At 40.8% G+C, this 20964-nt stretch overlaps 1 protein-coding gene across 1 annotated transcript in view; it reads left to right on the forward strand.

Annotated features, from left to right (window-relative positions):
* The first annotated feature begins 959 nt into the window (after nt 1–959).
* Nucleotides 960–20964, forward strand: part of LOC124805129 (post-GPI attachment to proteins factor 2-like) — a 152156-nt gene continuing 132151 nt past the window's right edge. Inside the window, exon 1 of the mRNA XM_047265585.1 lies at nt 960–1117. The gene's annotated coding sequence lies outside the window, so the exon portion shown is untranslated. The remainder of the gene's footprint in view (nt 1118–20964) is intronic.

A 20964-nucleotide genomic window follows, 5' to 3' on the forward strand; every position in this document is an offset into this window, starting at 1 on the left:
TCTTTCATCACACACTGACTTTGGTGCCTTACATTGCCAATATTTTGAAACCATTTGTGGTAACATTAATGGAGGAGGATAATACCTACAGTTACTTACAACAGGATGGAGCAACTGCAGATACACCCAGATGAACCCTGGAGCACTTTTACACAATCTTATCACCTAATAGAATTATTAGCAGCGGTCACTCTGGTTGTGGCCCTAGATGGCCACCCAGGTCATCTGATCTTACAGTGTGCGATTACTTTGTGTAGGGAGCTCTAAGTACTAAAGTGTATCATAACAACCCACATAGTCTTCAAGAACTGCAGTAGGACATTTCAGATGAGACTGCAACAATTCCAGCAGTCTAGCTTCGATCTGCCTTCAGCAGCCTGCCAACGAGCGCTCAAAACTGCCAAGAGATGAATGGTGGTCACTTTCAACATCTGCTGTAGTCAGGTTAGTACCGTATATATATATATATATATATATATATATATATATATATATATATATAATAAACTGAACTATTAGACATTTGGAGATAGATGCAAACTAACCAGATAAAGCCTACATACAAAGTGAACCAGCTGCAGATAATGACATAATAAATATGTGTTTCGCCCCCATATTAATCGTATGGACAAGAACAGATTACCTGCACCGCACACAGAAGCACTCTTCATACGTGAATGGAGCGGGAAAACGCCCTAATAGCTGACAAAATGAAAAATATCCCTTGCCATGCCATTCATAGTGATTTGCAATGGATTGATGTAGAGTGTAGAGTTGGCACGGCAGTGAGCCAGTAGGGTGTCTCCATTGGCCAGTTAACTGGCCGGTGGGGTAGTAGTGGGGTGATGCCTGTGCAAGTTTTCGTTGCCTGTGGAAACAGTGCCTAATGCAGTTATTGCAAAGTGAAGCGCATTCAAAGATACATTTGTGTTGCATGTGTTTTGCAATCTATGGAATGATGTAAACGTGCGAAAATCTATAATCACAAACGCAAATAGAAGTGTTTCCATGTCGTTTGAATAAATGTGATGTACATCATGAGATAATTGGCTAGAATGTGGTTAATATTCTCTGAGAGATTCACTTTACCATTTGATTAGGCACAGTGAATACTTAGGTAATAAAGTTTTGCATGTGAGTGTTTTCCCGCATCTGCAGTATGGATGTAGTAAACCGGCAATTTTGAATATCTGCTTATCGATTTTGTCAGTACTTCACGAATTCACTGCACGAGCGTTTACGGAAGTTGTTGTGTGAACGGAAAGCACCGTGCGTGTCCGGACGGACAGTTTCTGTGTATATACTGCATGTAGACGCATGACTTGTTATTTAGAATAGTTTTATTAGATGCATGAGCAGTAGGAGTTCAATATGTTTTATTAAACATCCTTACTTATCTTTATGGGAAGTAACGTGTTTGCATTAATTTTATATTATTTGCAGTGATAGCTGCTCTACGTGTGAAAGTGACCGTGTAGTAGTAGTTTACGAATAATTGATGACAGCGTGAAATTTTATGTGCTAAGTGTTTCTTATGGAGGCGTTAGGCAATATTTTTGTCATAAATTGAATCCTGAAAGAATAAGTTCTTAAAATCAAATTACTGCTGTTAGTTTTAGTACATTATCGACTCGCTACTTTCAGCAGATAGGCCTGATAGCGAAAAGGCTACCCTCAACAAGCAAGCTATCTATTGCCCAACTTTCATCAGTACAAGGATCTTAATTACCTACGTAAAAATCATTTCCAGTCAGTTTCGCAGTGTTAAGACGGTATCTGTCAAACAGGTAAACATTTAGAATTAACTCACGTAAGGAGTGGCGTTCTCAGATTACAGGACTTATCTTCAGAAACGTATAACTCCTGCTCTCGAATTCCTCATGTTAACTGAGCAAGGTGCTTCAACAAATAAGTTACACGGCTCTTGACTCCTGGGGAGCAGTGTTCAAATACCTGTCTTGTTAACTAGAACTTTCCCATATTTTCACAAATTGATGGGTATTAATGTTTAGATAATTCCTTTGGCATGAACAAGGCCCATTTCCTTCCCTGTCCTTCAAAATCCCAGCTTGTATGTCGTTTTTAATGGCCTCACTGGCAGTGGGACATAAACACCCTGATCTTCATTATTTTTGATCGAACTGTAGCAGTAGTGTGGTGCATTTCTTTCATAAGCGAAGTGTAGCAGCCGAGCGCATTGGAAAGAAATTATTTTTTGTTTTGTATTGAAGTGTAAATCACTGTCCAGTTGGAACTGACTTTTATTGATAAACAAAAAATGAAAGTTTTTGAGGGTATATATTAGAATTCAAAGATATTTACAAAAACCCCTACAGTTTGTGGTAGTACCTACTTAATAATTTGTAATGCTTTTTCTTTTGCTGAGTGAATAATATATTTTCTTAATCTCTAGTGTCTCAAAAGAGAATTCCATATGACAGAAGCTGAGGGGAAGTATGCAAATAAGCTATCACTCAAGCCTAATCATCAGTATAAAGAGAAGTACATCTACATATAGACTCCGTAAGCCATCTTATGGTGTCTCGCAAAGGGTACTGTGTGTAACACTGTCATTTACTGCTTCCCTGTTCCAGTCGCTTGTTATGGAAAGGAAGTAGTGCGTATGGTAAGCTTCTGTGAGTTCAAATTGTCAAAATGAGATTTTTGGTTTGGGCAAGTAGAATTTCTGACTATAGGCTAAAATAATAAGCTCTGTGGTTGTCCTGGGAGCTCTTCCCAATGATGTAACACCAAATGAAGAGTTATAATGCCCTTATCAGCTTGTTTTCTAAATTCAAAATAGTTGGTATATTTTTTCAAATCAATTGAGTGTTCACTGCTGTGAATCTCTTCTGCTTTACACAAGCAACTATATACAGGGGATAGTGTAAAATCCCTGTTTATTTCAGTATCATTTATCATTCCTTTGATTGAAAGTTTGAAAAATAGCATGGAACACAAGTTACTAATAAAATGGATGAATATAGAAGGAAACTAAACATTGTACAAATTGGTAATTCTCAGCCAGCATTTGCACATTATGATGGAGGGCATTTCATCAGTACTTTGTAATATTATTGGTACATTGTTGCTTAATAGCTTTTATAGCTCATGATAAAGCATCAACTCTTACATTGGAGATTTCAACGTGTGGGAGTCGTATTATGTTATGTTCGGAGTGCTTGGCAATGGTCTCAGTAATTAACACATGGTTGTAGCAGATTACTTCTATTCCAGCACATACAGAGGATCGACAGTGTGCACTGGTGTGGTAGTACAATTTCTTTGTGCCGAAAACTTGCGTGTGCTTATGTGCCACGACATTGGTGATGTCAGTGGAAGCTATTCAGAATCTTAACTTTTTGTCCAGCAATATATGAAAACATTGTTGGTTCAGAGATGAAAGAAAGGATTGCTACTTGTGACCAGATGAAAAGAGCAATTATTTAATCTCCGTTAAACAGGGCCAGTTTGAGGCCCAAGCGATGTAAGCTACTACCCAACTGTAAGATTTATATGCAGGACATACTACAGTTAGTTGCAGCTGATTGAGTTGCCATGGAAAGAGGGGTGTCCAGGTGCAAGATTTCTATATAGTGCATATAACAGTTAGCAGCAAAAACTGACAGATGAAAGTGAAAGAGGGAAAGGGGGGAGGGGCGCAAGCTCCAAATGATAAGTGGCTTGTGAGGAAAAATGTTCTCTAAGTGGTCCTGGTTATAAACTATTATACACATCAGATTACTGGAATATTGTAGTTGGTGACATCAGCACTTCCTGTATGCCCAATAATTGGTTTCTCAACATCACAAATCTTACACTTCTGACTACTACAAATATTTTAACATTTCGCTGCCCTGTCAGCAACTGTGTAAATATTAATTTTAATAATTAACTGCCTCAGTTTGAATTCCAGTACAGCGCTCGTGGCTACCGCATCGCGGTCGCCAAGTGTGGCCGTGGCAGTTCCAGATAAGTCTTAGGCCTATAGTCTGATGATAATTTATGGATTTGTAGTTTTAGCTTGATGATGTCCACTATGGAGAGACGGTAGTTACTGTTATTCTGAAGAAGGTTAGGTTATCCCAACTGAAATTTAGGTAAACGGTGCAATTGAGGCTGTTAATTATTTTATTAAAATTAATTTTTCTACGTTGACAGAAGGAGATACTTTCCCAGACAAGTAGTTTACAAGACATTAATGGTAATTACAAGAAATTAATAGTAATTCTTAGAATCCAAGCAAATATAATTACCATTGATGTCTTGTAAACTACTGCATCTCAAAGGAATCATCTCAAAAATGGTGATGTTACTCGCCATTAAATTACTGTAACAGATGAGTTCAACAATAAATTAATTTGTACTACCCGTTACTTTGACATTAATTAAAATTAAACCTTTTACTGAAAGCACCTTACACTTACAGTTGAAGTAAGAAAACAATAGTGTAGTGTGACGAGTAACAGTGCACATAAATGCAATTAAGGAAAGTGCTCCAAACACGCTAATATAGATGCCAGTACGAGACCCAGTGAAGCACAATGTACTTGCTTTATTATCAGAGTGTAAGTATTTGTTAATCAGAGCAATCTGCAGTGACAACTCTCATTGCATCACTGTAATGAAAGTAAAACATCAAACTCTGACAAAGGAATTAGGCACTGCTTTCATTGCGTTCACTCCCCTGCCTTGCATGTTAACAAACTATACTTTATATCTAGATGTGGACAGCTGTTAGCTTCATAACAGCTTTTATTTTTCAATGATGACAAAGTTTGTGTTGCGCTGTGTACAAGTTGTTACCCCTGAAATGTCGGATCTGATCATGAACTTTCAAGTAATACACTGCTACCATTAAAACAGCAACCCTGAGAAAATGACATGCAACAGATCTCAAATTGACATGAAGTGTACTACACACAAGTATATTATATCAAAATTATTAGTATTTCAGTGCAAATTCATGTAATAGGTATGGATAACAGCAACATTTTGCATACTGAAACTGGTTATACTTCGATCACTCATACACCAAAAGTCGTGCTGGCTCTCAGCTTGATGTTTAGTATACAGGGTGATTCAAAAAGAATACCACAACTTTAAAAATGTGTATTTAATGAAAGAAACATAATATAACCTTCTGTTATACATCATTACAAAGAGTATTTAAAAAGGTTTTTTTCACTCAAAAACAAGTTCAGAGATGTTCAATATGGCCCCCTCCAGACACTCGAGCAATATCAACCCAATACTCCAACTCGTTCCACACTCTCTGTAGCATATCAGGCGTAACAGTTTGAATAGCTGCTGTTATTTCTCGTTTCAAATCATCAATGGTGGCTGGGAGAGGTGGCAGAAACACCATATCCTTAACATACCCCCATAAGAAAAAATCGCAGGGGGTAAGTTCAGGGCTTCTTGGAGGCCAGTGATGAAGTGCTCTGTCACGGGCTGCCTGGCGGCCGATCCATCGCCTCGGGTAGTTGACGTTCAGGTAGTTACGGACAGATAAGTGCCAATAACTAACCTTTTTCGTAGGACTCTCCATACAGTTGATTGTGGAATTTGCAGCTCTCTGCTAGCTCTGCGAGTCGATTTTCCTGGGCTGCGAACAAATGCTTGCTGGATGCGTGCTACATTTTCATCACTCGTTCTCGGCCGTCCAGAACTTTTCCCTTTGCACAAACACCCATTCTCTGTAAACTGTTTATACCAACGTTTAATACACCACCTATCAGGAGGTTTAACACCATACTTCGTTGGAAATGCACGCTGAACAACTGTCGTCGATTCACTTCTGCCGTACTCAATAACACAAAAAGCTTTCTGTTGAACGGTCGCCATCTTAGCATCAACTGACACTGATGCCTAGTCAACAGTGCCTCAAGCGAACAAATGTACAACTAAATGAAACTTTATAGCTCCCTTAATTCGCCGACAGATAGTGCTTAGCTCTGCCTTTTGTCGTTGCAGAGTTTTAAATTCCTAAAGTTGTGGTATTCTTTTTGAATCACCCTGTATACTGTTTGGTGGTAAAGTTCCATCAGTATGCACTAAATGGCACCATGTATTGCCAATTTTCTTATCCAACTGTTGACAAACAAGATTCGGCTTACAATTATATGTGATAAAATATGTAAAAATCAGGTTGTGCAAAATCCACCAATATCATTTAACTGCAAAATGACTGGTGTTGTCAACTGTATAATATATGTTACTCCAGCAATTCTCAAAACATAGGTCATGTGCGTGGTTTCTCTGTTTTGGGGTTTCTTTGACCACTGGTCATTGTTACCCCAGGATTGTGGATACGTAGTTTATTAACCCTTTAAGTGCTCTGGACGTGTTAACGTGCGCGCCTTTGTACCTGTCTCTGTGTGCTCTGAATGTCGGAGTACCGGGTAGAAGGACTGGTGGTGCACGTAAACACGTTCAGAGCACAGAGGGAGAGTTACAAAGGTGCACGCGTTAACATGTCAAGAGCAGTTAAAGGGTTAAACAGTGTTGATGTCAGTGACAGTGTGGACCTAAGGATTACATACAGTAACCATCAGTATACAGATGAAGGCTCATTTGTACCTACAGCTAAGAAAAACAAATATCAATCATATGTTGCACAAATTACAAGCTGTTGTGGTATGACATATAATGACAAATATCTCCAGAACCAAGGAAAGAAGTTAGTGTGACCACAAGTGCCAGATATTGCCCCAGTAAGTGAAGAACAGATAGCCTTAATTCTAACTGCAATGGATAGCTTGAAACTAGGATTTAGGTCTGAGAGGGGTGAAATTGAAGGTATTATGCTGAGCGAAATTTGTAGCTGTGTGTATGGTCGTCCATCATAGTACCTCATTATATTTATGATTTTGATGATGGATCACATTGTTTGATTTATGTACTGTAAGAGGTTTTTTTTATGAGGCTGAATAAAGCACCTAAGAAAACTTTAGGTCAATGTATTTATTTAATGGTAGTTGAAGTTTCATTGTGTTTTTAAAATACTGATCATAAATTTTTTGAATGATAGCTGACAGCTGTGGTGGAAGTACTGGCCCGTAAGTGTATCCTCAAGTCTGTGCTAATTTTGACCACCTGTTTTTTACCCCCATGTCTTCCTCTACATTTTAGAAAATGTGTTCTATTCCTTAGAATGTAACCCTTTCATACAAGACCTTACGTTCACTAACATACTTATCACAGAAGTTAAAAAGTAGTCATGATAATCACATTTAAATCTGAAGATTGGTTCAAGTATTCCCAGTTCATGGCATAAAGAAATATGCAGCAGGTTTCTCTTTCACAAATATCGAAGTCAAAATTCTACAGTGTCCGTATTGCAGTCTGTTGAGAATGCAGTTTATCATTCCATGGTGGTGGTGCTTTCTTTGGTTAGGATACCACAGGTGTCATGCGGATGTGGAACACGTAGGTTCAGGAGGGCCATTCTGGATGTTGGTAATCCAAAGTGATTAATGCCAAGAGCATGGACATTGTTAGCTCTGCTGTGCAAAGTAATACAGTTACCTGATGGACCTCGCATGAGAAGTGGACATTTGTATGTGGCAAAACTAGTATATACAGGGACAGTACGATGATGTCTGGAGCATGATGGACTGTTCCTTTTGTGCAGCACCAATGGTGCACCCAAGAAGGAGATGGCACTGAGTATTACCACATAATCTTTTCTGGCGGGTGTCGGTACTGTGTACAGTATCGTGATAGACATATCCAATACATGGAGGTTCCAAGGAGAACAAGTATCATAATAATATAGGTCCAACACCTGGTGTGATGGTATAGTGTATCATTCAGTAAGCACCTCACTCTGGTTAGCATAGCCAGTCATTTGAACAAGATGCTTAACATTTCTAATGTGTTATCACCAGTGGTTGTGCACTGTCTTCAAGGTCTCTCTGCTGTCATCTTTCAATAATATAATGGAAGGCTACATATTCCTCATGTTATCCTGGCGTTCCTTAACATAGATGGTATTCAACTGTTGCCCTGGCCAGCACAGTCTCCAGATCTTTTACCCGTTGAAGTCATGAGATGCTGAAAAGAATGGCACGCCAGTGCCAGCCACCATAAGTGATGAATTCTGTTATAGAATTTAAGCAGTGTGGAATGATGTGTGTGTGTCCATCACCTAAGCTCTGTTAGACTCAATATCCAGCCTGGTTGGAGTTACTGTTGCTGCTATAAGTCTCAGCTGTGTGTACTGTCTTTTTGCGCCCTGTGTATCCAAAATTAGGTATAAATTTAATTATTTATTCTTAGAGCTATACTGTATACAAACAATAACTATAAAAATTTTGTCACTTGTTATCCTTCCAGGTGTTGCAGTTTTGATGGTCAACAATACAGTAATTGATAAAAAGGAAACCAAACTGTATAGAGACAAATAAAATATCTAACTAGTATCAAATCAATATAACTCTTAATTACAAATGTGTCCCCTAACTAGTACCATATTAATATTAATATTAATTATGAATATATTTCCTTCATCATTGCTCTCATCCTCACAATAGGTGAGTCTGTGAAAAAATAGAAATATGACGACAAAAAGGACATATTACAGGAATTGTCCAATATTAAGTCATGGAGACAGAGTTCATTCAGCAAACCCTTCACAAGAAACTGGCCGTTGGATCAAGATGCCCAGTGCCCTCATTTTTGTCTTCCTTTGCCCTCATGAGAAGTTAGTTCTCATAACAGGTGAGCGTAAGTAACCTGCCCCCTCTTGTCTAACCTTCCCCAAATCGTCGGTCCTCCCTCCCTGAGGGAGCTACTATCAATTCTGAAAGCTAGGATATAGTGTTTTCTGCCTGTATATGTAAGTAGCAAAAGTTCTGGAATTTTTCCTCCTGGTGGTAAGAAATGCCCTTTTTAGGGGTATTTTCCCAGTTTAGCACGAAAAAAATGCTATCACAATAAATAAAACAGGAAGCACATTTAAATTTAAACAAACTCAATTAATGAAAAAATCATAAGAAATGCCAGCTGTAAATGTAATAAAAATCTAAAAGTTTGCTAGTGAAGATGAAATGTGGAAAGAATCGTAGAAAATAACATAGACATTTAAACAAGTCAGATGATACATAAAAACAGGAAGCTCCAAAAAGGCAGAAATGCGTATAGGTCCACTCTTCTGCTTAAGGGTGGAAGCAAGATGGTCATTAACAGCTGCAGAAGAATAATGTTGTTGGCAATTATATATAGAATTGTTTCTGAACTCCTGTTTCATAATTTTAAAGGCCAATACGTGACATGATGAAAAGAGATTCTAGAAAGGCTATTTGTGCATGGAACAGAATCAAAGTGCTAATTTACATGTTGACTGCCACATGAATAGTGATGAAAGATGGGAGTATCACCACATGAGGCCCTGCCGTGGCAGCCAGCAGGCACGTGGCATCTGCAAGGTTCTCAAAATGAATAATTTTGAGGGTTAATGCTGGTCCTTCAGATTTGTCTGAAAATTTAAGAACAGCAATAAAACAAGCCACAGTTTAAAGAGGGTTGTACAAAACTAGCTTCCAGACATATTTCACAAAAATTAGTCCAAGTTTACAACAAAAGATTGAAGATTAATTTAGTGTGTGAGTAAATTTAAATATCTTTGTGAAGGCATGTTATGGAGAGAACATTAAACTTTGGAGTTGAAGGCAACGAGTTTACCAAAGAGATGTAAAATAAGAGATACTTACCTCCCTACCCAAGCTGCTAAACTTCATTATAATTTAAATATAATAATCGTATTTTTTGGTTCCCAGCTGTTTATTTTCAGTTAGTAATTAAACAGTATGGTGGAGCTTTATTAAGTGCGTTAACTGAATAAAATAATACAGTACTGAGTATTTAAAGTGAGGTTTTCAAAGCACACCTGATCTAGAGATACATTAGACTCCCTTGACATTTAAAATAGTCTAAGTCCCCTCGTACTATTAGTAACTGGAGTTACAGGAACAACATGCACTGCTACTGATAAGATTTTGATGAACAAATTGAGATAGCAAAGTCATACTGTGTACCACATAGTTGTTACCTCTTGGCTCATGATCTTCAAGTGCTGACTAACATCATGGTGCACCCCATAAATAATAAATACCGAAAAACCACAAAGGTAATAGATGGAAAAAGGAATTGAGGCATTCAAGAAGTATTTGTGAAATACACTCTGGATAGACTATATATAGCTGGAGCCACTAACTGATTATTAAATCTGTAGAACTACCAAATCACAGGGATGTTGATTGCTACATTTTACACAATGTTTCAGATAGTCCAAGACATTTTTCATATGATTAAGATCAGACTTATTAACAGATGAGTCAATGTGTGATAGGGTGCATGAGTGTTCATTCAACCAGAAATGTATGTGTGTGGCCCCGTGCACATGTCTAATGCCATCTGGGAATACGGTAATGTTCACAGTATTCAAGAAAGTGCAGAAGTGAGGGCAACACTTGGTTACCAAGAAAGTTGAAATTAACATCATGGTTCACGGTCTTCTGAATGAGTAGACCCAAGGAATGGTATGGCTCTTGGTGCCCTTAGCACCATACATCATTTGAAAAGAAGCTACATAGTGACTCACAGCACGACACTACATGCATTCAGTCAGTTACTATCCAGTACCAGTGTTGTTTGGCCAAATAAAGATGTGCAGCCTTGTGTATCACTGTGAGAAATGGCCTCTCACAAGGTACCCAACTACAAATGTTCTTTGCATTCAGTTCCCCAAGCAATTTCTGCTCAGTGTGGTCCTTTGTGAACATTTGCTGTCGTCAGCCTTCCCTCACCAGTGTCGACATGCCCACCATGTCCGATTCCAGAATTAACAGACACAGCATGTGCAGCCCACTTCCTGCTTTACGACTGTCCGCTTGAGGAGCCAGCAGCACAGAGGGAACAGACTCTTGTATAGGATGATGCCGGCCTCCAGTGCAGGAACTCGCCCTTGTGAGTGGCTGCATTTGGCACCTGGGTGCACTCGGGGACGCAGTAAAGTGAGTAAAATGGTTCAAATGGCTCTGAGCACTATGGGACTTAACATCTGAGGTAATCAGTCCCCTAGAACTTTGAACTACTTAAACCTAAGGACATCACACACATCCATGCCTGAGGCAGGATTCGAACCTGTGACCGTAGCGGTCTTGCGGTTCCAGACTGAAGCGCCTAGAACTGCTCGGCCACACCGGCCAGCAAAGTGAATAGCTGCACTGCCAGAGTCCTGAGCTGCTGCCCCCCATGGCAGGTGTCTGGCAACAGATAAGTGATACTGAGGGAGGCTCTCTAGTCATGAGCACGAAGTACAAGAAGGCAGACTTAGTACTGAGAGCTGGTCTAGCAGTGGCCAGTACTCGTAGCACGTGCGTGCTGTTCCACGTCGACCAGGCACCCAGCATAGCCCTCACGTCATGTTGGGTACTGCTGGACTGATCCTCTCCTGCTAAAATGGGAGGGCATTTATACTCAACTTTAACCCACTTGTGCCGAGGTTCTGTTTTCCATCACGTACTGAAAACATGACAGTGGGCAATGTGTGTGGTAAGAGGTCGCTGTTGCAGAGCTGGCTTGTAGTTTAGCAGACTCACCAGTATTGTAGATGTTCGTCTGCCCTTGATACACCTAGAGTGGGGCCTGTAGCTGTTGCAGTGATGTTATGACTTCTTTGGCACCCGTGGCAGTCTTGCATCCACTTTGGTGGTGCTACCATTTTTCGTGTCAGCTACCAAAATTGTTTACCTGCCCCTTCAGAAGGCCCAGCTCCTGGGTCTCAGTCCCAGACCTGTCTGTAACAGACCTGAACAAATATGGACAATTGTACAATATTTACAGTTTCCTTTCTTAATGCCTGTAACCTCATATTCAATGGTTGCTACCTTATTCTACAGGTTTTCAGCCCTGTGATTCCTTCTCTTACACTAGTATGTCTCACTATTACACAGTTCTTATTAAATATGTCAACACACTTACAACTACTGTCATCACTTTATGTTAGATGTGCCACCACGGCATTGTGCTCCTTGCATCATTTATGTCCCTCAAGAGTCTGTCAAGAGTTGCTTGCCTTATTCAGTAGTTTTTACAACATTTTAAGTACTAGATAATATAGCTTTTAACACTACTTGCATGTACTCATACACATTTCCTTACTTCACACTTCCGTTTTCAATGCTTCGTGCAGTATTAGTGATCCAGACTGGGATGTGTGCCAGTAGTTTACTTGCGCAGGCAACTCTGTCTCAAGTAGATGAAGGCGGCACAGAACAGCGTCAGAGTTAGCATTGTGCCTGATACGGTGACACTCAAAGTCAAGACCATTCTGTGTTGCTTTTCCTGGAACTGCTGGACATCTATTCCACCAAAATACATCCTTCTTAATTATCCATAAGTTGGTTTAGGGAGAGGGTTAGGTCTGGCTTCAAAGAGTTGTGGAGAATAGTCAAATTCTGCTCTGGAAGTACCTCTGTGAATTTCTCTGGCCAGTACAGCTGTAGCTGTGTCATGTTCATCTTTGTAACCCATGAAACAGTGCCTGACAGGTGAAATGTCAATCTGGTTATGTTGCAAACCATTGTATTTATCAGCAACCCACTGCTGTGCAGTTCCAGTGTCTTTGCCGTTGTGAGCCTACACTGCTTACAACAATTTGCTACCACCACTGTGGAATTATACGTGGAGTAAATCCAATGTAGCCCTGCTTGCTGAAAATGGGCTGCAGCTCCAAACTGTCTTGTGAAAAATGTTGCCTGTCTATTTTGTCTGGGTGCAAATGAATTTTGCATGTGTCCATGCCAGTATGGTTGGCTCTGGTCGGGCAGATTGAAATCATTTCCCTCTGACAGTGCTGGAATGCCTCTGCTGTTATCACTGCGTGTCAACCACCATCCTGTGATGTTAGCAAGGTTTCTCCCATTTTACCTGCACAAACTTTAGGAAAGTTCCCCATCTTAATGGGTAAGAGTGGATGGTGAGAACTATATCTTTTTGTCTGGTAAAGAGCTTTCCACTCTCTAAGAGCTGGTCCTGGAGCACTCCAGTCCCACCTTTGGTGAAAAGATGCAGCACTGCTATGACTAGATCTCCTTCATCACCATCCTTGGCACTCAGCAAGCTCCTCCTCCCCCTTTTGAAAGGTTTGCAGTTATTTGTAAAATATCTTATACAGCTTATCTTTCCCTTCCGTGCATGCAGTTGGACAAAGAGAACAGTCTGTTGAATTAACACAACTCACAGTCAAATAACATAACTATTCATTTACTTTTGAAATGCACTTATCTTTATAGCTCTCCACAGCAGTACTGATGGGAATATATGTGGAATTATTTCTACTAATATAACACTTGATTTCCAATGTAATATAAGAAGCAAGTTAAGTATAGATTTAAAAGAGTTGCCTGTCAATATCTTCAAAGCTAAGTTGTACAGAATACTAGTAAATAATCCTTTCTACACAGTAGACGAATTTTTTGAAACTGAAAATACTGTCTTTCAACACTGTATCTAGCGGATGGCCTTATGTAATCCAAACTAAATTGTATTTAGTAATTAATGTTAAAAATGTAAGTTATCTTGATGTTGTCTATTGCTTTATGAGCTGAATGACAATAAAATTTGATTCATAGCTGAAAAAACTGAGCTGTGTTATGTGGCAAGTATGTTAATCTCACACTCTAACTGTTGTAAGTGCAGTTACAGACACTGTCCACTAGATACAAATAAACACTACGAATATACATGTCGGACATAATCTTCACAGAGTGCTGGCATGACGTCCCTGTCCACTCCAAGTAGACATACTACTGCAACCGGAACTCAAAACGGAACTGCCATGTTTGTCTTCCACAGCTGTATTTCATAAGCACTTCACGGTGGCAGTGCCTCGCAACTCCCAAGAGCTGTGGCTTAAGCCTTGCCGGGGTTGGTGCTGTATGGACATGCAGCATCTTTGCAGTGGTCGATTGCTTGTGTGACAGTTTCGGTGATCGACAACACCCACACAGCTAATATACATAAATCCTATACACAATTACAAAATTGTGGCACGCAAACTTATCCAGTAAATGTTTCCATAAATTCCTGCTGCTTTTTGACACACCCCTCTTCCTTACTTTAATTCTACCTAGCTCATATTCTTAACACAACACAATACAAAATAATCACTATTACCCCTCATTTCCTCGACCTCAGACCATATGGTATGTCTCGTACCATTTTTCAGTCTAACCATGTCAAATGGTGACATTATCTTCCTTCTATAAACTGACTAACCAGGCAATAACCCAGTCTGTTATAGGCCATTGAATAGTAAGCTGACATGATGAATGACAAATACATATCCCAGTCATTGTGGTGAAAGTTTACATAGTAACTCAGCATCCTACCAAAAGTAGGATAAACATATTCCAGTCTATCGTTAGCTTGTGGGAGCAGTGGAGTTGTTTTTAATTTATGAACCCGTAGCAAATGATACAACTGTTTCATTAAGTCCAAGTGGAAGGTTTTCTGTTGATCACTGATTTATGTCTCAGTATGCCAGACTTGAGCAACCAGCTGTTAACCAAGGCTTGTGCAACCATTATTGCTTGCAGATTGAGGATGACAATCATTTCCATAGATTGTGAGACATGGTCAATAATTGTTAAAACAAAAAGGTTTCCCACTGTAGTCTGATTAAATGGACTGAAAACATCCATTCCAATCATGTTGAATGCTTTTCTTGCTTTTAGTAACCTCTGTCGTGGCATCTGTTAATGTCTCATGGGCACTCATTGTTCACAATGTACACAATTTTTCACGTATTGATCCACATCGTCCTTCCACCAGTACCATTCTGATACCTGCCGGCTCATGGCCGTCTGATCTCCATGCCCAAATAGCTCGTGCTCATGTGTTTCTCATAACATTTCTTCCCTGAGATTTGCTAGTACTACCATACACAGCCCCAAACTAGTTAGCTTGGATAACAGGCTGTCATATGTGCTGAACTGCAGCCGAGTCATTGCTTGTAGACAGCATCAGCGGTTTGTACCTCTTGCCTCCAGCAAGTCCTCTGCCCACAGCACATGTATTCCAGCTACATCTCTGTTCAGGTCATCCACTGTTCTGTCTTCTTGCCTGCCTTACACACAGCTTCATAGTCAAATTCTCTCAACCTTATCTCCCATTTGTTGAGCCTGCTACAAGAGTCCTTCAACTCCAACAACCATTTTAGAGCTACATGCTAGCTCACTACCTTTAATTTTTTTCCCATTTAAATAACACTGAAAATATGTAACTCCATAAATTAACTGAGCATTTCCTTTTACATTGTGGAATAGTCTTTTCTGCTCTATTTAGTTGTCACAAAGTTAACCCACCAAATGCTCCTCACCCTTCATTACTCTACTCAGTCAATATGCTAATGGCTGATTAGAAGCGTCACTTGACATTGCCAATTCCATTTGATAGTCTCAAAAGTCAACACTGGGCTCAGTGTCAACACATTTCTCAATCCCTCAAAGGCCGCTTAGCATTCCTCAAATTTTGCATCTTTCTTCAATAGCTGCATGAATGGTCTAGCCACATCTGTGAACCCCTTCACAAATTTCCAGTAAAAATTTGACAGACATAAAAATTATTATAGCCCCTTACTAGTCTCAGGAACCGGAAAATCTTGCACTGCTCAAGTCAACTTTGGGTCTGTCCTTACCCATTCTGTACTTAATATGTGTCCCAAGCATCCTACTTCTCTTAAGACAAAAGAGCAGTTCTCCGTGTGCAGCGTAAGATGTGCAGCCCATAACTTTTTGAAAATTTCTCTCAGCCACTGTATATGTTCTTTCGTATCCCTTATGAATATATTTATGTCACAGAGGTATAACAACACTGCCAAGGTTACAACTGTCGTAGTACCCTATTCAAAAGCTGCTGGCATCCTGTGGTATTGATAGTGACCCCAGGGAGCCAAGAACACAATTTTTGGTCAGACCTCCAGAACCACTTTTAACTTATGGTGCCCACTCCTTAAACTCCTTGGTTGAGAAGACTGGCACTGTCCTAAGTTATCAATGGTCTCCGTAATATTAGGTATGAAATATACATATGTCACCATTTTACTGTTTAGATATCAGTAATCACAGGAGAAATCTCAACTACTTTGGCATGATGACAACAGCTGCACTTATGGACGAATACTTCATTCTATTATTCTATTGGCTAGCTCTTGATAAATGATGTCTTCCATAATTTGTTGTAAATGTTGAAGTAAGTGATGTGGTTTATGATATACCGGTGCCTCATTCACCGTTGGGATTCGGTATCGAGTTTAGGATGTTATAGGTACGGGCCCACTAGATAAAATAGATCTTCAGACTCCACCAGCAACTTTCTCATTTCCACTCCTTCTGGTGCTTCCAGATGCTCTACCTTCTTGTGCAATGCAGTTCTAGCAGCAGTCTGCACCTGATCGCCATTTCCACTTGCCGTGAGACAATCATCCTCCTCTAAAATGTCCAAGTTCACTACTAACAGTTCGTTTGTCAGCTCACCTTCACTGCCTTTATCTAGATTCATGGGCACCACCTTCCCTCTCTCTCTCCCTTGTACAGGTATAATACTTGCTCTTACAAAACAATATGATGGATCCAACACATTGTTTTCTTGTAGTGGCCCTATTACACGCAGCATATCAACAAATAAGTCAGGTTCTACACCCACCCAACATGACTTCTCAGTGCCCTGTGGCACAATATCATTTGAACCAAGCCTTAGTGTTTTTGTATGCAGTTTAATTGATATGTCCACTAAGTCCACAGTACTTCATTGGTGACAGTTTCCACCAGCTGGAATGTCACCTCTAGGTTCCACCATATGTCGCTGAAAGTCAATTTTGGCATGCTGTTTTAACAGAAAGTCTAAGACCAGGATCATACAGTAACACTCACTCACGTGGGGCACCATTTCCACAAACTTTACAAAACTGAACTCCCCCACCTGGAATTTCAGTACTTCTGACCCTAATGACTTCATGTCGTTATCCCCTACCCATGCAGCCCACAGCCTGGTGGATTGAGTTGCTCCCAGCCTATAAGGCACCAATTGGCCAATGACACATGCAACACCATGTCCAACGTACGTTTCTGCCCTTCGCAATTTCCACTACTCCACATTCCACTTCCATACACTTATGTAGCATCAAAACTTAATGGGAACACTGTTTGGTGGACATGTGGTTCCCTTTTGTATTTAACACTTCTGCACTTAGCCCTTGCCTCAACCTACCACTGAATCTATCATCCCATTGCTGGTATCTTCCCGTACTGTTCCTACCCCACTGAGGCTCCCTACACTGCCTCTGGATATGTCCAATCGTCCACACATATAACACTTCACATTTGCAGACAACACCCCACATTCATTCTGTATTCCTGTTGCCAAATCTATCTCCTGAAATTTTGTTACCTGTGTGACAGTAGAATACAGACCTTTCAGAGAACCAGTCTTAACTCTTCTTGACATATCTGGTGACAGGCTTCTTAGGAAAGCTTTGAGTGCCCTAGGTTTGGCTTCCTGCAGTATAACCTTATTTGCCTTGTCACTCCATCCTAACTCATGTGCCTGTACATTGGTCGTGCTTATTTCATGTGCAAAATCCTCCAGTTCTTCTCTGTGTCTTATTGTTACTCCACTTAACCATTCCGGCAAAAAACTCACGCTGTTTCGCTTCATATATCAATGCAAAAGGCCTCGTTCCAACAGCCCAAATAGCTTTGCATTTTTCAATGCCTCATACACCTAACAAATGTTTTTGCCTCTTCTACTTATCGCAACCTTACTACTTGCAACAGCTGACCATCCAACCAACTACCGTTCCCTGCCTTTCATGTAGGAAAGGCACCATGTCGTAATCAAACTTTCAGGGCTATATCTATTATGGGTTCCAGTGGCTGGGCTTGCCACTAATTGCTCATCCCTAACTGCTATTCAGCTTAGTAATTCTATATTATTTACAGTGAACTGTACTACCTTACCCAGTAACACACATACTGCCATCCACTCAGACACACCCTGCGTCCCTGACTCTACCATTGTTGAAACTTTGTTTCCAATATACTAATTTATACAATTCAGTACAATACAATACCACTCACAGTAGCCACATGGTCATGCCTGTGCCAGTAAGATGTATTACTGCCACTGACTCAGTACATGGTACAGTGTGCAACAGCAATGTAGGGAACACATCACAAGCTGCAGTTAATGCTCCCTGATAGAGCTCCTAAACTGTGACATGTCAGCTAGTTCTGAAGATGGTTATACCACCTCAACCCTGAGTTATCTTCACATCAGAGTAAGTTTAACGGATTGCTCATTCACCTCACCATGATGGCTGCGGTTGTGACAATGTGCTACATGAAGAATGAATGTCCAGGCCACATCCTGAAACATCTGAAGACGATTTCTGGCATCAAATGAAGTGGCCTGGTGATGCAAGGTCCATTTTAGTGCAGAACTGTGTAGTGACGTCAGGTGTGGTGAGATGGTGAACTGTTTGCAGCTCAAATAAACTAGGTCAAAGATTGACTCATTTTATTACAAATGAAGGAACTACAATTGCGGTGTCACTGCTTGATGACCATACCCCTCTCAGCTTGACTAGCATGGCTTACAGTAAGCACTTGCTGTTGTCATCCTTCCCTCAGCTGCATCAATGTCCCCGGGACTGTTGACTCCAGTACCAATGAACACAGCAAGTGCAGCCTACTTCCCACTTTAAGGTGGTGTGGGTGGAATGAGATGGGAAATCTTGTTGAGGATGACAGCTGTGGGTAAAGAAACTCACTCCTTCAAGTGATGGCTTGTGTCGTGTAGGCAACCTCAGGAACATGGTGAAGTGGGTTGCGTGGTCACACTGCCTGAGTACTGAGCTATTGCCCTTCAGGGCAGGTATCTGGTGGCTGCTGCGCAATGCCGGAGGCTGATCAGTGATGAGCACAAAGTCCAGAAAGGCAGATGTTGTACTTGGAGATGATGTGGTGGTGGCTGGCTCTCATAATGGCTGCGTGCTGTTCCCCCTTGGCCCAATGTAGCCCTCACATTCAGGAAGGTACAGCTGGACTAATCCTCTCCTGTTAAAATGGGAGGGCATTTATGCTCAACTGTAATGCACTTGTTGTCCAGAGGTGCCGTTTTCCTTAACATACTGAAACCACGACAGTTTTTTCATGACAGTGGTCAGTGCATGTGGTAAAAAGTTGCTGTTGAAGAGGCTGGCTTGTAGTTTAGCTGATTCACCAGAACTGCAGGTGTATGCCTGACCTCAATGTAGCAAGTGTTGAGCCAGCGGCTGTTGCATTGATGTTATGACTTGCTCGGGTCTGCAACTGTCTTGCGACCATTGTGATGGGGCTACTATTTTCCGTGGCAGCACCCAAAATTTATTAGTGGCAGTACATCTGCAAGTGATACATCATTTCTTGTAAATATGTTGAATAGTGTACGTTGATTCACCAAGAAATCGGGCAACTTCATTGACGATGTATTCATGGGTACATCTAAATACAGTAGCTCCTTTCTGCCATTCAATCACATCTTCACGTTCTGTCTTCTCTCAGCAGCAACATCTTGCGCCCAACAAACTTCAGATCACCAAGATGGAATGAGACACAATTGTTCAGGCGGTTACAGCATGGCAATTAGAAAGTACATAGGTGCCACCGCTGCATGTGGTGACAAACCAGCCAGTTGGTTGGTGACCAAGCAGTGATTATGAATGCTTAGACAATTCCCAACCACTATTTAATGTGATGCATTGGAGATTTCACATATCATCTTTCCAGTTACATAATTTTTCCCGCATTGAACTTTGTCATGGTCTGCAACCAGAAATCAGTGACCCAAGAAGAACTTTAACACCAGCTTATGGAAGTTTTCTACCACTTTGTCAACTACACGATCCTTCTGAATCCCACTGGATGCGTTACTGACATTACGGAAGTGACCTTTAGTCGATACAAGATATCTGTTACTGACATGCGCCCACCTCTGGGTCAGATCACGCCGGTGAGAAATTATCTGATTGCCAATGATAGCTTGAGAACTGTGTCAATAACTGCGTGAAATAAACTTCTGTTGTCGCTTTATACCTCACGTTACTGAAGTCCATCCACCACTGCATGGGGGTCCTAACTGGCCCCTACAGTCTGCGGTTCTGGACCTCTTGTGGAATAGTGCCCTACAGTAGGTGTCATTCACCAGACAAGCCTCATGCAGGTTGCACTGCTTGCATATCCTGCTGTTGGAGCCCCCTTGATGATTTTTTCAGATGCTTCAGCCCATTTTGTGGGTGCAGCCCTGCATCAGCATGTTAATGGAACCTGGGGACCCCTCTATCTTTTCTCACCAAAAGGCCATAGTAAAACAGTGCTTTTGGCCGTCTTTGTACATGGAGCTACCGGCTGCCTTTGAGGCCACGAAATACTTCAGGTTCATTGGCTGAAGGGCATGTCTTCACTATATACACTGGCTTCTACCATTGACTGCTGACATTTGCATTTTCTCAGCATCAGAACAGCTATCTGCCAATCTAACAGAGGCACTTAAATTTCATAGCTCAGTTTCCAACTGACATTTGGCACATCAGTGGTGGCAAAAAAGTGGTTTCTGAAGCTCTGTCTATATAGACACTGGCATAACTCAGGCAATAGATTTCAACAATCTGGCAATGGAACGGAACAGTGACATTGAATTCAAAGACCTGCTACAAGGAATGTTAGCAGTTAAATTGTGGCACTTTCCACTGACAGGAGCTGATGTAGCAGTCCATCCACAGCCATATGTAGCCTTTTCAGTTTATTACTGTGTATTTGAGTCCATGCAGAGGAAAGTCATCCAGGCATCTGCATTATGAGGGCAATGTTTTTCTTATGGCATTCTGTGCAGAAACTCTACTGGTCAGGGACCTAGAAA

Source organism: Schistocerca piceifrons, chromosome 7 (genome assembly GCF_021461385.2).
Source record: "Schistocerca piceifrons isolate TAMUIC-IGC-003096 chromosome 7, iqSchPice1.1, whole genome shotgun sequence".
Classification (NCBI taxonomy): Eukaryota; Metazoa; Arthropoda; class Insecta; order Orthoptera; family Acrididae; genus Schistocerca; species Schistocerca piceifrons.